The 16,391-nt window shown below is 40.4% G+C and overlaps 1 protein-coding gene across 7 annotated transcripts in view; it reads left to right on the plus strand.

Annotated features, from left to right (window-relative positions):
* TTC7A (tetratricopeptide repeat domain 7A) overlaps positions 1 to 16,391 on the plus strand; it is a 184,818-nt gene that overhangs the window by 105,071 nt on the left and 63,356 nt on the right. The gene's annotated exons all lie outside the window — the stretch shown is intronic.

A 16,391-nucleotide genomic window follows, 5' to 3' on the forward strand; every position in this document is an offset into this window, starting at 1 on the left:
CAACCAGACACATCCAACCACTGGTGGTTATCACTTGATAAGGATTATGGGAAATACAGGTCAGATTGGGGCAGAGGGGAGCACACAGCCACAAACATGTTAAGGAAAGCTGGCCAGATATAACTGAATCCATCTCTTTTCATTTGACGGCTGGAAAGATATTTTTTTACTCCCCCTAAATCAGCTACAGCACTAAATCCCATAACAGAAACATTCTAAAATTAGTAGAACTGGCTGGGTTTTCCATCTTTGCTGCACAGTTCTAGTTAGGATTGTTAATGAAAAACTCAACTTTTGCCTTTCTCTCTGTTTTAATAAATTAATAATAGGATGAGTTAATTAGCATAGGCAGTAAGTCTCAGGCTTCATTCTGTGTCACATCAGTTTGTGTTGTTTTCCCGAGAGCATTTAACTTTGTGTTCTTGCATACCAGCTGTAAGAGCACAGCAGTTTCTGCACGATGTCTCCTGCATAACTGTGCTTGTGATTTGTGGTCCACAGACTAATGCTTCTGGACTGGACAGGTTCATCCCTTGGATTCTCTTGAACAAAATTCCCAAAACGGTAGATCACAGTTCCCTGCAGGGTAGTGGTAGTGTTCAAAACAGATTGCAATACAGCAGCTGGTGTAGCTCAGTTCCATGGATAGAGGGGCATGAGATGTAGCTGTAATCGCTGCTGCTAAGGTTGTGCCTTCCTTCTTCTGCCAGTCCACTGAGCTCATAAAAAGTAGTCGTAGGTGCTCTGGAGACTGGTCTGCACTCTAAAACTTAAGAAAAATTGGCTGAGGACCCAAGTGAAGACACAACTTAGAGCAGTCATAGTATTTCTTTCACTCTTGTAATTTGGGCCTGCTTCCCGAGTAGCAAAAATAAACCGTGGAATGACTCATTTGACAAGGTAAGTTGCAGTTTAACTTTTATTTATGGCAGCAAAAGAAAAATTTGTCACATGGATGTGTCCCGAGACACAGCCCATGGGAGAGGAGAGGGAGGGGTGAGTCCAGTGCCCTGGCTGTGTTTTCTTGGTTACACAGGGAACCTTACAGTTAAACAGTTTAGGCAGAGAGGGGTGCTATATCTGAACAGAGCCTCTCCTATCTGCTGCTGCAGATGCTGCCCGCAGTGAAGTGCAGTATCTTAAGTTGGGATGGAGCAGTTCGCAGTGGTGCAGAGCTGTACCAAGCCATGCCAGGCTACCCCGTCAAGGTGATTAGCTGGTTTAATAAGAGGGAACACACAACTTACAGAGAGAGGTGAAATGTTTCAGTTGAATCCATTTCCCAGGCTAGTCTTTGCTGGGTTAACTTCTACAGAACTGTTTTACGGAGCAAACCAAGTAGATGATGTGTTCTACAACTTAAGTAGTGTCTAGATGGTAGCTTTTATGGACTTGGGAATTTATGCACTACGGTGGTTGTGATGCAGTGGCTTTGCAAAAGTGGTGGTTTTGTACTTGACGCTTCAGTTGTCCATTGTTTATAATTCTGAATATAAATATCAGAATTTGTATCCATTGGAAACAGCAAACTGCTCAGAAGAGATGGCAGTCTGCAGGGTTCACTGAAGCAGACTTCACCAGATTTGAGTGAATCAGGCACATTACATTATTATTTACAGTTTTCAGTGGAGAAATGAAACTGTATGGGTAACTGGAATCACACTAAAAATTCTGCATTGAGGCTGACTGAATGGCAGGTATTATCTGAAAAATAAATTTATGCTTGGAGAGACCTGACAGATAGAGCTGCGGTCTTGGCATAGAGTGGGAGAAGAAGGGGATTGGGGAAAATTTAATGGGTGGGCTTGTATCGATATCAAGTCTGTCAACTGTAGCTACTGTGGAACCTCATTATAAATAAGGAACAAAGCGGAAGAAAAACACACAGGGAAAAAGAAAAATCAGTCATGCCATAAGCAATCACAAATCTGATGCATTAAGGAATCTGTCAGCTTCCAGCAGAGCTGATGTTTCTGCAAATTAATTCATTCTCTGTCTCATTCATGCTAAAAGTGCACTGCAGCTCACATGTTTGTGCATTTACTAACTTCTCTAGGGCCTCCAGGAAAAAGATGTCCAAGAAATTTACTGAGTGCTGTCCTGAATACTCTGTACAGGAACTGACCTTAAAGATGTAATTTGCAGTACTATTTAGTCAGCATGTTGGATTTTATGTTGCCATTTAGAATCATAGAATCATTTAGGTTGGAAAAGACCTTCAAGATCATCGAGTCCAACCATCATCCATGCCCACTAAACCATGTCCTGAAGTACCCCATCTACTTGTTTTTTAAATACCTCCAGGGATGGTGACTCAACCACTTCCCTGGGTAGCCTATTCCAATGTCTGACAACCCTCTCAGTAAAGAAATTTTTCCTAATATCTAACCTAAATCTCCCTTGCCGCAGCTTGAGACCATTTCCTCTCGTCCTATCTGCAGCCACCTGACAGAAGAGACCAGCACCCACCTCACTACAACCCCCCTTCAGTAGTTGTAGAGAGCGATAAGGTCCCCCCTCAGCCTCCTCTTCTCTAGACTAAACAGCCCCAGCTCCCTCAGCCGCTCCTCATTTCTGTTGGAGAGAATCATTCATGCAAACTGATGCAGAATTTCCTTAAGCACTGGGTAACAAACACTATAGTTTATCCTGAGTAAGGATATAGTTGCACTGTCCTGGAATTGCACAAGTGAAATACTCATGCATGCCTCATGAGGCGGGGTAGCAGTAACCTGTGCCAGCTCTTTATGTCAGCTACTAACTTTCCCCTCTCCACAAGCTCATTTCCCTGGGTAGCCACACAGAGCTGAGTCAAAACCACAGGTTATATGTGTGAAAGCATTAATTCACTGCTGTAGCTTTGAGGAGCTGCCTCACCCAGTCAGCATCCCTACCCACCCTCCCTACTTATTTTTTTCTCCAAAGACCCTTTTAGGTGGTAGATGGACTTGGTACTTTCACATGCTCTAGCCCTTCCCTTGCAGTTCTAATTTTAGCATAATTCAGGCCTGTGACTTGACAAACGCCTGCAAAGTGCTCTCATCACCATTCAGCTTAGTGCGTGTATATACTGAGGCTTTCATATCCAGTCTCTCCATTTCTCTTCTGCTTGGAGTCATCTTATGCTGAAGCCTGGTGAACATGGTAATTATTTGAAAAAGGATTACAGCTCTGAATCTTTTCCACTAAGGCTGAAGGAAGCTATTACTTCATCTTATATTAAATGGCACATGGTAATTTTAAACACCTTCTGGATTTCTAATGAATTAAATCAAATTTGTTCAAGAGCAAAGAACACTGACTTTTATCTGTATGTTTCAACAGTTTTTAAGCCAGTCTCTATGACAGGTTTTAGTTATGCCATGTATCTCCACTCAAGGAAAATAAAAATGTCAGATCTTCCATGGATGCATCTTAGGTATTGGGAATCTGATTCAAAATGTCAAATTTCAGGTGCATGCTGTGTATTTGAACCGTGCTTCCTCTGGATGTTGTTCCCTGAGGGGAATTAATTATGGTAGCATATATCACATACATAATGACAGGCTCTGTTAAGCCTTCCAGAGGCAAAACTACCAATCAGGTCAGCAGAGAGCCTGAGTGCTTTCAGTTGCCTTGGAGTAAGGGGTTCTGCACAGTGACTTTGGATATCCTTTCAGCAAGGTACTTCAGGAAAGGTGTGGACATAATAATGCAAATACAATGCCTTTGGTGTGGTGGGAATAGAGAGGAACGCTATACCTGTGTTTTGGATATATTGGTTTAGAAAGGAAATAGAAATTAGATTGTGCACTCTGAATTACAGCTGCCTTGCACGATGGCCTTTTAAGAGGGAAAGTAGAGGCATAAATAAATGCAAAGCTTTTTTTATGCTTAGTGGTAAAACACAGGGCAGTTATAATACTCTTATGCTTTCAGGTTGACATCTGTTCCTCCCCTTCAGACTTATTTCAAGGAAAAACTGGTACATGCTGCTAACTTATCAGATGGCAGAGATTATAAATACACACTTCTCATTTATCCTAGTGTGCTCCGATCTCTTACTCTGCAGAGAGCTCTGTACTGAATTAATAGGACATGTGAAATAGAATAAACACAGGGATTTCATTGTGTTCTGTCAGCAGGAGCAGGTGTGAAGGAGTTCAGTCCAGCCTCTTTCTGTCCCCCTTCTTGGCTGAGATACAGAGATGCAGAGTTTGACCTCGGGCACCTTGCAGCTCTGCTGCAGGGCTGCTCTGCCAATTGGCACTGGCAGTCCTGCAGAAGGCAGGCATTTCCTCACAGGTTTCTTTCCACAAAGGAGAAGGGAAAGTATAAAGCTTTTCCCTATGAAAGGCTGGGACTTACTATTCATCATAGCTTCTGTTCATTTCTTTTTTTCATTTGCAGGATCCTATGGAAGAACTGAACAGGGGGTGGTTTAGTGGGGTTTGTTTGGGGATTTTTTTGGTTAGTCACTGGAACGTTTCGAGCAACTAATTTCTTTTTTTTTTTTTCTTTTTTTTTTTTCAACTTGCAGGCTAGAATTCTGCAAATGAATGGTTTATTTAAAGGGATAAAGTAGGAAGTCAGCTGGTACAAGCTGATCAAACTGCACTGACCCTGCACTTCATTTCTGTGTTTATCTGATGCATGCTCATTTTTAGGGAGTTGAAGACAGCCCGCCTGAGCTTTTCTGACTTGAAGCTTGAGTGCCAGCTCCCCAGCTAGTTTAAAAAGATGAAAATCCATTCATTTCCGTTGAACAGAGCTGATTCCTTTAGCTTACTCTCTGGCCCTGAATGTTTAGTTCCTTTTACCTGTTTCATTGCAGCTATTAGCTCTAAATTTTGGAACAGAGTTCAGTTTTATAAAGCACTGTGGCATTAAAAATATGTAAAGGTCAGTGGTTGCTAAGTGCTGGACTGTTTCTCTGAAAAAAAACCCCAACCTTCCAGTAGTCTGTGGGTGAAGAACCACAACTATACAACTGATACTATCACCTGCACTGTACTGTATAAATAAGACCTGTTTTTGAACAGTCAAGCCTGTTTTATTCTATCCATCATTTAAATTGTATTTGCAATTTTACACTGAGCTGTGTTTTCAGGCTGTTATTGAAAGAAGGCTAAATATTGCTATTTTTGAACATTTCAAATGTAGTAACTATACATGTTTTCCCAAAGGATTCTCTTTAATCACACATGCAGTGCTTGCGATCTATAATATTGTGTCATCTTTAATCAGCACATCTGGAAGATTTGTCATATTGGGATGTAATAGATATTGCAGAAAAATAATCCATTAATCTGATTTTAGGCTCAATCTGCTATGGATTCTCTTTTTATTTGAGGTTTTTTTTAGCAGTGCATGTATTTCTCACCTTTGTCTTGAGGCTTTTAGTTTTTGTTGGCAGTTCTAATTGAAATTTGTTAGGTATTTCTGACAGAATGAGAGACAGCTGATTTTTCTTTGTTACTCATGAGCAGTGACTCAGCTTATTTTTACAGTGTAGGGTGCACCTGCTGGAGTCATATGTGCAACATTGAAGTTACAATTTCCAGCAAGGCTAGGAAATGAAGCTTCACATTTAAAATACAGCCTGCACGATCCTGAACTGTATTAGTGTTCAGCTGAACTGAGCACAGGTCTCTGCTAGGAAAACCTTGTGCTGAAGTAATAGTCAAGGATGCAAGCTGTGGAACTGGGTTCTGTAAGTAGGCAGTATCCTTGGGTTGAAGTGTATAGTTGGGAAATTTTTAGGAAAAAAAATCCAAAGATTTGTTTTATGTTTAATTATATTTGTGCCACGAAAACAAAAAATATTTAGGTTAAACTGAAATGTTTACATGGCTGCACACATACCTTATCTCGGAGAAGAGTGTGTCTACATATATTGAACAAGCTGGATTTATTAAAAAATACAGTCAGTTGGACTATGCTTCCAGTGTGTATTTAAATCATGGTGACGCCTTTCAATATGACTGGAAACATACAGAGCGGTTCACTGTTATATCCTGAGTTTGATTTTGTCTCAGAGTAATGGTTAAGGAAAGCTATCACGACATCAGTTCAGCCGGCTGGCCTGACATCTGTGGGGAACCTGTACTGTATGGGAGGGTAACAACATGACAAAAAGTGCCGTCGTTGCCAAAGCCAGTCTGCATGGTCCCAAACCTGACAGGAATTAAGGGCTCCAAGTCTTGACCTTGCAATTAGCTTTGTACAGGATGAAAAGGAACTATAAAGGAGCTTCATAAGGAAATTTAGTGCATCTCCAAAAACAGTCTGTGGTGAAAAAGCAACCCAGCACTACCATGAATACAATTTTGTCTGTCTAATTTTTGTAAGTCAGTGTGCTATGTCAAGCCAAATGGTAAGCACAGGTTTTGTGAGGTTAACTTAATTGTGCCAGTAAAGGATTGAGTGAAACTGCAGTAGCATGATCTTCAGCACATCTGTCTGTTGAAGTACAGACCCGAGTCTGTACACTGATTGCTAGCTCTGCGTTAAAGGTCATGCTCCTGTGTCTTCCTGCTGCTGTTACTGTGCTGTGTTCAGCTGGTGCTAACAGACTGCAATTACATCATGGTTTTGGTTTGCAGACTTAGACAAATGTGTTTCCTGCTGGTAGCAAAATATCTATTTCTTTCTATAGGATTTTCTTCGGTGAAGCCAGCAGTTTTCTGAATACGTATCACAACACAGGTTTGTTCTAGATTATGTGGGGTTTTTTTCTGAAATGAAGGAGCTTTTGTCTGTCTTCGCTTCTGTCGCTTCTTTGACCTTTTAAGCATGTCTTTCCCCATCTTTTTTCAGGCTGGCATAGAAACCTGCTCCTCCGTATCTTACTGAACAAGTTCATCTTATAAAAAGCACTGCCTCTGAACTGTCATAAGTATATGGTGGGTTGTCTTAGCCAGAACATAGGTTGAAACATGCCCACACATGCCCCAGAACCAGTATCCTGTAGTGAAATTCAGTGGTGTTTGGCAGATTGATTTCCATCTTTTTCACCTCTGCTGAGACACACAGACAATGAGCACTAAATATTGGCAGACTCTGGCCCTTCTTGTGTTACTCGCGTTTATGCTTTGTCCTCTGCAAAGTTAAGCAGTTAGGGGAGACTCTCATAATCCTTCTTCTCATAAAGAGCTGGATCTACCAAGGTTCTTAAGCACAAGCTGTTTTAAGGAAAGGAATAATTGACTTCTTGTTCACTTCAGCAGGACCTCATGTGCTTAAAGATGAAGACCTTTTATAAGTGTTTTGCTGGAGTAGTGCCAAAGTGGCATAAATAATATTGTCCAAAATAAAATGATAGAAAAAGTGAGGTCTGATTAACAACATTGCATAATGCATTTTGAAAAAGAAAAGCTTGTTTTACAGTAAGCCTATTGTTTTTATAGCAAAGCCAAATTTCGTGTGGTTCTAATTTACTAATACAGTGGGGGGGTGATGCAGTTTCAGACTGTTGGCTCCAAGTATCAATGTCCTGGTTTCAGCTGGGATAGAGTTAATTGTCTTCCTAGTAGCTGGTATGTTTTGAGTTCAGTATGCCAAGAATGTTGATAACACTGATGTTTTCAGTTGTTGCTAAGTGGTGTTTAGTCTAAAGTCAAGGATTTTTCAGCTTCTCATCCCCAGCCAGCGAGAAAGCTGGAGGGGCATAAGAAGTTGGCACAGGACACAGCCAGGGCACCTGACCCAAACTGGCCAACGGGGTATTCCATACCATGGGACGTCCCATCTAGTATAGGAACTGGGAAGTGGGGGCGGGGAATCGCCGCTGGGGGACTGGCTGGGTGTTGGTCGGCGGGTGGTGAGCAATTGCACTGCGCATCATTTGTACATTCGAATCCTTTTATTATTGCTGTTGTCATTTTATTAGTGTTATCATTATCATTATTAGTTTCTTCTTTTCTGTTCTATTAAACCATTCTTATCTCAACCCATGAGTTTTACTTCTTTTCCCGATTTTTTCCCCCATCCCACTGGGTGGGGGGGGAGTGAGTGAGCGGCTGCATGGTGCTTAGTTGCTGGCTGGGGTTAAACCACGACAATCAGTAACACATGAGATTTCATAAATGTGTCAAGTTGGGTAAAAATGTTTTATTAATCCTCTCGGGGGCTTCTGCTTTACTGTGTTTTGTTGCATAATTTATGCAACCATAATATCAATATGCTATCACTTTTTATTACCTTGACACTAGGTTAATTAGGAGGTATTTTACTCTATTTTAAATATGTGAATCAGGATTCTGACATACCTTTGCAGACAGAAGGTGTGTTCTTGGTTGCAGATTGAGGTGACTTGGAGGTTGATGTTGAATGTTACTTTATTAGCCAGAGTCCTGGTATCCTTTCCTCTAAAAGCTGCCTAAACTGCATGTCCTAGAAGCTTTTCTGAAAAATACAACAGTTTAGAAGTGTAAGTGAAGCATCCAGTTCTGCAGTCTTTGGGGAAAGGAATATTGGCAGCATATTAAGTAATTCAGCTTAGTCCTGTTAATACTCTTTTATTGTCTGGCAGGATCTCAGCTCAGCAATTAGAGACCCTAGGCCTTGCTTCCTTTTCCGTTTCTGTAAATCAAGAGTTATTCCAGTCGTTGTGACAGCACGATAGTTCTCAGCTCTGCCCTTCCAAATTAATTCCTATTTAATCAGAGCTGGCTGGATTTACCCGGGGGCACATCTGATGAAATTCTGAAGAACCAAGCCCAACAGATGAGAAGATGTTTTAAAAGTGATGTCAGTTACGGAGGAACTCAACCTGCTTTCCTTCCTGTCCACAAATAACTCTAAAATTGAGAGCACCAGTATTAAAAGATCAAATGTAAAGGATATGGGGAAGGCAATGGTGAAGAACCTAGTTCTCCGAATGCTTTGCAAAGGTCATTCCCGTTATCTGCTCTGCAGTTAGAAGAATTGAAGCACAAGGAGCTGAAGTGACTTGACCAAGACTGGCCAAGAAGCCATGTGAGAGCAAGAAACAGAGCATGGCTCTCCCATGTCTATGGGATGTTGGCCACACAGCCACCACGGGTGAAATACAGTGGACCACAGTTTCCACTACACCTCTGAGATTGCACTGACATTTGCATGTTGCCATGTAGGTGTCCGTTTCCACCCATAAATGAGATACTGCACCACAGAGTCACCTGAATTTAAGTGCCAGGGCTCGCATCTGCTGGAGAAGCTATGTATTGAACTGCTACTGAATTCATGATTGAAATTAAATAGGAGGTAGACCTCTAAGCTCCTAGCCTTGGATGCTTGAGACCTGGTCCTGGCTTTCAGATATGCTCCTGCAGTGTCCAGTGCAATGGGGAGTACTCTGTGTAATTGGAGCCTGTCAGAGAAAAAACAATTCACAACAAAATGTGGGGGGGTCACTTGCAAATTAAACCTCAGATTAATATCTTCTGAAATGTTGCAAGGGAAATTCTAATGCACTGTGCTTGGAGAGGGAAATTACATATAAAAAGTTGACGTAAACACTCTGCATAGCAAAACCAGAAACTTTTTTCCAGGTTTTGCTGTAAAACTTATAATTGTGAAAATTATTTTTGTCTTTATTCAGGAATGATATGGACTGAAATACATATGATTTGTGATGGCACAAATTCATTTTCTTGCCAGTTCCTCATCAGGGTGAGAGGAAGATAAAAACGCTTTCCAGGTGTATCACCTAAAGGATCCTACATAACACAGTGTGAGAGAAGAGTTTTTATCAGCTCTGCTAACAATTTGCTTGATTCCTGCATTCTTAACAAAAAGCAAAATACCACAAGTCTGGGATTCAAAATGAACGATCTAACTAAAAGGAAAGGAGATAATGATTCTGATCACCTTTTTTTTTTTGTGCCTTCTTTTCTTGGGTATGACTAGTTATGGCTTGATTCTGAAGAAGGTGAAGACAAGGAAGGCTTTCAGTGCTTCCCCACCCCCAGCAAATCAGTGTGCTTTTTCTTTCAGCAGACTATTAATTAATTGTTGTTTTTCCTTCAAGTGACAACCTGCCTGGGTTTAGCAGATAAAGGGGGTTTGTTAAAAGACCTCCTTCCAATATAAGTGGCAGCTTCGGGATGGGCCACATCAACATTGACTGATATTTGCCCTCTGTATCACGAGTGAATCTGATGGACCTGAATGCTGAAATAGGTGCATGAGGTTGCTGGACTGGCTGCAAACATGTTTGTCTTGGGAAGTGATGTTTGGGTCCATGCAGAGACATGCAATGTAGTCCATCGGCCGGACCTTCACCTGACTGACAGGAGGCCCTTCTGCCATCAGGTACAAGCTGCAGCTTGCAGGAGGAGGCAGTCCAAGAAAAAACACCCAGAGCTTGAGCCGTGCCAGTGGCCACTCCTTTGTTTTTGCTGTGCAGTCTCTGACAGGTTGGGCTGCAGTCTTAGCTTTTCTGATCACCTCTTCTTCTGTTTCCCTCCTCTACGAGCAAGAGCCTTCTAGGTGCCTCATGTCGTAAACTAAGCCTCACAAATTGTCTTCATCATGTAAACTTTTAAATAGCCTAGAATCTACCTCTCTGGAAGCTGTTCTCACCCAGTGCTGTGCTGTTGCAGTCATAGTTCATGGAACAAAGTTAGCTGTCTTGCTGTTGTCATGCAAGACTGGGGCTCTGAGCAGGACATTCTTCTAAGATGTCAACTCTGAGTCGGCTAGTTTTCCTGGGTTGGGAAGATGAAGTCAACAGTTCTTTGGATATGCTACTAGGCTCCCTGTTTTTATTTTTTGTTCATATTGGGGGATAAATGGGCAGGGAGCCATTAAAAAAAAAAAAAGGACTGTATGTCTGTAAAAGTATATGATCAATTTATTTTTGTAGGTAAAGTGATAGATAACATGGCACAGTATGAAGTTATAAAAGGAGGTTGCAGTCAGCATTGCTGGCATTAATTTAACTAGAGAATGTGCCCTTAAATGTCAGGAGACTGCAAGAAGCACTGAGTTATTTGAGAAGACAGCAACTTTGATGTTGATTTTATCAACAAAAATGCAGGAGATTAAAAGCAGCTTTCCAATTTTGCCAACTTTTTTTCTTATTGATAATGTCACTAGGGCTTTAGCAGGTGCTCTAGGAAGGTTAATGAAACCATAATGGTTATGGTGAAAGAGTATACATTAACTAATTGGCTTGTATAGGTGACTCGCCACTGAAGCTAAACTCAGCAACTGGTAAACTGAGCAGCTAATTTGCTGTGAAGATACTACAGTTCCAAATACACTGTCCTCTCATACTGGCAGATAAAACAAGACCAGACAATCTGGGTTATAAAAAGAACATGGGCTGCAATCATATTTCAACCATATCAAAATGTGAGAGTGGCCATTCTTGATCAAACTAAGGGCTTGTCTGGCTTCAGCAGGGTATCTGGTGAATGCACAGGGAAAAGCAGGTAGAAACGTGGCAGTAGGATGATCCTACCCCTCATATGTCATCCCCGCTTCTGTCAGCTGAGTGGTTCAGAGGCTTTTGGAGCCAGAGTTTGCATTAAGTTGTGTTAATGCCCCTGATGGGCCTGTCATCTGTGAATTTGTCTGATCCCTTTTTGAACCTATTTATGTGTCTGCTCCAGAACATCCTGTAGCAATGGGGTTTGCACTTTACTTTTGCGTTGTATGGAAAAGCACTTCATTTGCTCATTTTAAATCCACTGCTTGATTGCTTTATTGGATATTCCTTACTTCTTTCATTGAAACAAGACAGAGTGCTTTGATTTCCTGATTTTCTTCATGCTATTAATGATTTTATAAACCTGTCGTCTCTTCTCTCAGCCTGTTTTGCAGGCTGAGAAGTCTGTTTACTATCTCCGTATATCAAAAGCGTTCCAAAACTTTGATCATTCTTCTTGTCTCCTCCATCCTCTTTCCAGCTCTGTTAGATCAGTCTATGTCCTGTATCCACCTTGTATCCAAGGGGAAGAAACTAATTCAAGAGTTCAGTGATGAAAATGTTGGGCGTTTGAATCCATGCCTCACAGTTTCTCAGAGAGTATCTTCAGGCCATCTACCCATTCAGGTTGTGGCATTCCCCTGCTTTTCACTGGAGCTGGTATGGAATGTTTATGTGGGCTTCAAAGAGGTAGGAGGGTGAGCTGGTCTCTGATGTTCAGTGGCACTTGGGCACCTGCGCTGCTCCAACACCCCATCAGTCAGTCACTGGATAAAGTGCATTTGCTGTCCTTGGAGCTGTGACTACGATTCTGGTTTCTCTCTCCAGGCAAATGTCTGTAAACACACACAAACAGGCATATGCATCCTGTCATTTAATGAAAGAAAGAAACAAAGTACAACTATTAGTTGCAGAAGTTCAGTATCTTCATGCTAATATACACAATTGTCTCTGTGAATTGGGACATATTGCTGCTGGTTTGGGTGTTTTGTTTTGTTTCCTTTTGTATTCAAAATCCAAAATAACCCAGCAGCTGTGTGTGTAGGTAGGCAAATCTGGGTAAATAATGAAAGACTTGGGGAATGATGGCCCTGATCTGGTAAAGCTCAAAGACATGTAGATCTTTGAGCAGCTGCTGACAAGCTCTGAAAAACTGGAGGGATTTATAAGCAGCCAGTGAATGGCAAAATATATAGCAAAACATATAGATAAATGACTACATAATAATCATTGTTCCTAATTTAGTCTCTCTACCTTGAAACGAGTGGAATGTGTTATTGTTTGTTATAGTACTAGCATTATTTATCACTTGTCAGATGGTAGGGCACAGAGATTCCATTATGATGCTGTATAAACGTGTAGTTAAAGAGCTACATTTGATACTAAAAATGCCATTTAAAGGAGCTTTGAAAAGTTCCAATAATTAACTGATTAATAAATCTTTATACAGTCTTAGAGCATCCATAAAGTAGTCAATAGGTTATTACTAAACAGAGCAACTTACAACTTCTTCCACAGATGTCCTCATAAGCATTTATGGTATACCATATGCACATGTGAAACCTTCTGATAATAAGTATTAACTGTTAAACCTCAGGAAAGAACTGCCTCTTTTCTTCATGGGTAATATTAAAGAACTTAAAGGCTGAGCATTTAGCCATGTAGGATTAGAAGACTCTCAGGAGAGCTCGGTAGGTGTATTTGGCCAGACCTTGAGACATGGTGAGTATCAGCAGCCGAAATTAGTCTTTATGAAGACAAATGTTGAATACCTCCTGAAAACAACCGAAGTAGCTTGCTTGCTGCTGAAAATTTTCATAGGCCTTCCAGTATTGCAGTCCCTCCTTTTTTTGTCAATGTGTGGCATATTACAGTGATATTTCTGTCATACTGCTGGAATTTTGATGTTTGGGAAACCTAATTTTGAATTTTCAGACATTCATATTTCAGCAAAGTCAACTGTATACAGATTCTAATTTGCCAGAGTTAATAGTACTGTGATAGTTATGTATGTTTGCTTGTGGCAGTAACCTGACGTTACATCAGGGAATAGAAGCTTTTGCATACTGTCCACGTACACAATAGAAGAAAACCTCTTCTGAGAGGGAGCTTAGAGTCCAGTATCAAGAATAAGCACTGGTTATTTTCTATTGTTACTGTCCCTGACTTATACACATTACAAGAATGATTTGTAGATTTTTTGCTTTCTTTTCCTATGCTTATTTAGTAGCAATTTTATGTATTTGCTTTAGCCCAAATCACTCTGTTTTCATTTTCAGAGGCTAACGGAATTACCAATGACTGTATTGATAATATTGGGGCTATTTTTATGCATTGAATCTCTTTAAGAGTCTGCTCTGCTTAATATTACAAGCATCATACAAAAGTACAGTAAAATGATATTAAGAAAATATGATGAGGTGAGATCTGTGCATACGTATCTTTTATTTAGGCCTTAGAGTTGTGTGCAGACACTGATATGACACAATACCCATTAGATTTCAAATTATTTGTGGCAAGAGTGCTATCTCAGTAATAAAATAAGCTTGAGATAAGTGATACTGTGTCACCTACTTTAGTGTTTTCACTATATTTTTATTTATCTAGTTTTGCTGTTACAAAACCTATTAGAAGCTGAGACACAAACAGAATATAGTACATGTGGCCTAATGTACTGATTGTATTTCCACCTTTTAATAATCATGTTTAATTGTGTTGTTCACTACTGCTGTCAGTATGGTTTGATTCCTTTTGCCACTTACATTCTTCCTATTTGCCTTTGGTTTGGTTCATTATATTATTACACAATCATGTGAGTAGCACTACTGCAAAGGTGAACTACCACAACAGCTAACAGCGCGTGATATATCCGAGATCTGGTAGTGTTGCACTGCAGAGACAGTTGCTAAAGTTGTGTGATTTTTTTTTTTTTATTAACCTTTGTGTGTCTATGCCTTATGAATGGTGATAATACTGTGCTGACGCTTCATTATGTTTTTGTGAGAGATTAGCTTTTTTCCTATGTTTCACTAGTTCTCTCTGCTGAGATAGAACATTGCATCTTCACCCAAAGAAGTTGACGTATACTCACTGTAAGCAGTAAACAGCAGAGTAATGGAGAGAAGAACTTGATGTGCTTGTCTTTTTAATGTTTAACCGCAATGTTTAAATACAGTATGTAGTGATTTTAATTGCCTGCGGATAACTAAGCCATCTGTATCCCTACTAAGGTGAAAGGGGGAAGGAACTCTTAATATAACCCTCCTGTATAGTAGTTTGGCTGCTAATAGAGTCTTTTTTCCTATATTCTTCTATTTCATTAAGAGTGGTATCTTAGAGCATTGAAAAGCGTGGAGTTTTAATAAGGGATGTAATATGACTGTTCTCTAGGCCTGAGGCTCCTTGACCACCACTCTTCTGCTGCAAGGAGGGTCATACAGTGCTTTAGAAGGTCTTTCATTTTGAAAGTTTGTAGTGGTTTAAAAAATATTCTGTATGCTTAAAATAGCATCGATTGTTCAGTGTTGTTGTTTCTTGGACTAGCAGAATATTTTCGACAGAGTAATAGCCAGAAGGAAGGTGATGATGCAGTCTCACCCCTCTGCACAGCACAGTCCAAAGAAGCTTGCTCACAAGCCTATGCATCAAACCCATAGCTTCTATTTGTGCATTACCATTGCTTTCTGGATGTTATCCTGTCTTGCTAAAAAGGCTTTAAATACTACAGAATTTACTGTGCACACAACATAGCTGCTGCAAAGATTATTTTCTTTGATAGTTATGTGTCTGCATTTATCTGTAAATCTGCATTTGACTAGTTTCAGCTTCCAATAAATCCTTGGATTTTCTGATACCTTTTCTTTTAGATCAAAGACTCTACAATTAGATACTTCTCCGTGTACATGCTTGCAGGCTGGGGCAAAATAATTTCTTGGCTGCTTCCTGGTTAAACCAAATAAACTGAGCTTCTTAAGCCTGTGACGAAATATGTTTTTCTAGCCCTTGGATCACTTGCCATAACCTTTTTCTGAACCTCATCCCATTTTTAGTCATCTTTTGGAGTTAACTAGAAACAGGATTGTAGTAAGTGTCTTGCTGATGCTGTGAACAGGAATAACCACATCTTCCAGCTCCTACTTGATTGTGCTTCCGTATATGGATGCTAAGGGTTGCTTCACCTCTTAACTGCATTGTTATTAGGAAGCTCACGTTCATGAAGCTATCTTTTATAATACTGTTGCACTCCAGGGTATAACCTCCCATCTTTCTAATGTGGTATGTATTCCTTGCCCCTGAGTGACTGATTCTATATTCTGTTGTATTAAAACAAGCTTTGTTCTTATGAGCCCAGTTAACTAAGGGATACAGAGCAGCATGCATCACTGACCAGTTTCCATTGCTAACCACTCCTTAGAATTCAGTCTCATTTTTATTAAGAGTGCGTCTACTGTTATATTCTTTGTCCCAGCAAAATTTTTGATCAGTCCATGGATCTAGCCCAAAAATAACTACCTGAATCATAATAAGGGCACTTCCTTCCAGTTAGGGGGTCAGCATCTTTAAGAGCAGGGGATGTTTTTAATTAGTATTTGTTTTGCTCAGATCAGTAACAAGAAAATCAAAGGTAAACATAGAGTAGGGATATAAAATAGTAAAAGACAAAGACAAATTCCCTTGATTATGAATCTCGATCTTCCTTTCCTAGCCTAAGTTTGTACCTGGGAAATTTAGTTGAATGCTTGTCCTGTGAGGTCAAACTGTAGCTGCAGCCATGAGCAGACTTCGCTATAGCAGTGGATACAGTTGGGCTACATATTGGTGACTTCCCTTCCTGCCCCCCTGGAAAAAACCTCTAATGTTTGTTAGTGCAGAATGGGACTACCATTTTAGCACATTACTGTAGATATGCACCAGAGTCTTGGCTGCAGATTTCTAATTATTGCAAGTGAAGGATCTCTTACTCAGCTGCAAAGTCTTCTCTAACGTCATCTATGCA

Source organism: Harpia harpyja, chromosome 13 (genome assembly GCF_026419915.1).
Source record: "Harpia harpyja isolate bHarHar1 chromosome 13, bHarHar1 primary haplotype, whole genome shotgun sequence".
Classification (NCBI taxonomy): Eukaryota; Metazoa; Chordata; class Aves; order Accipitriformes; family Accipitridae; genus Harpia; species Harpia harpyja.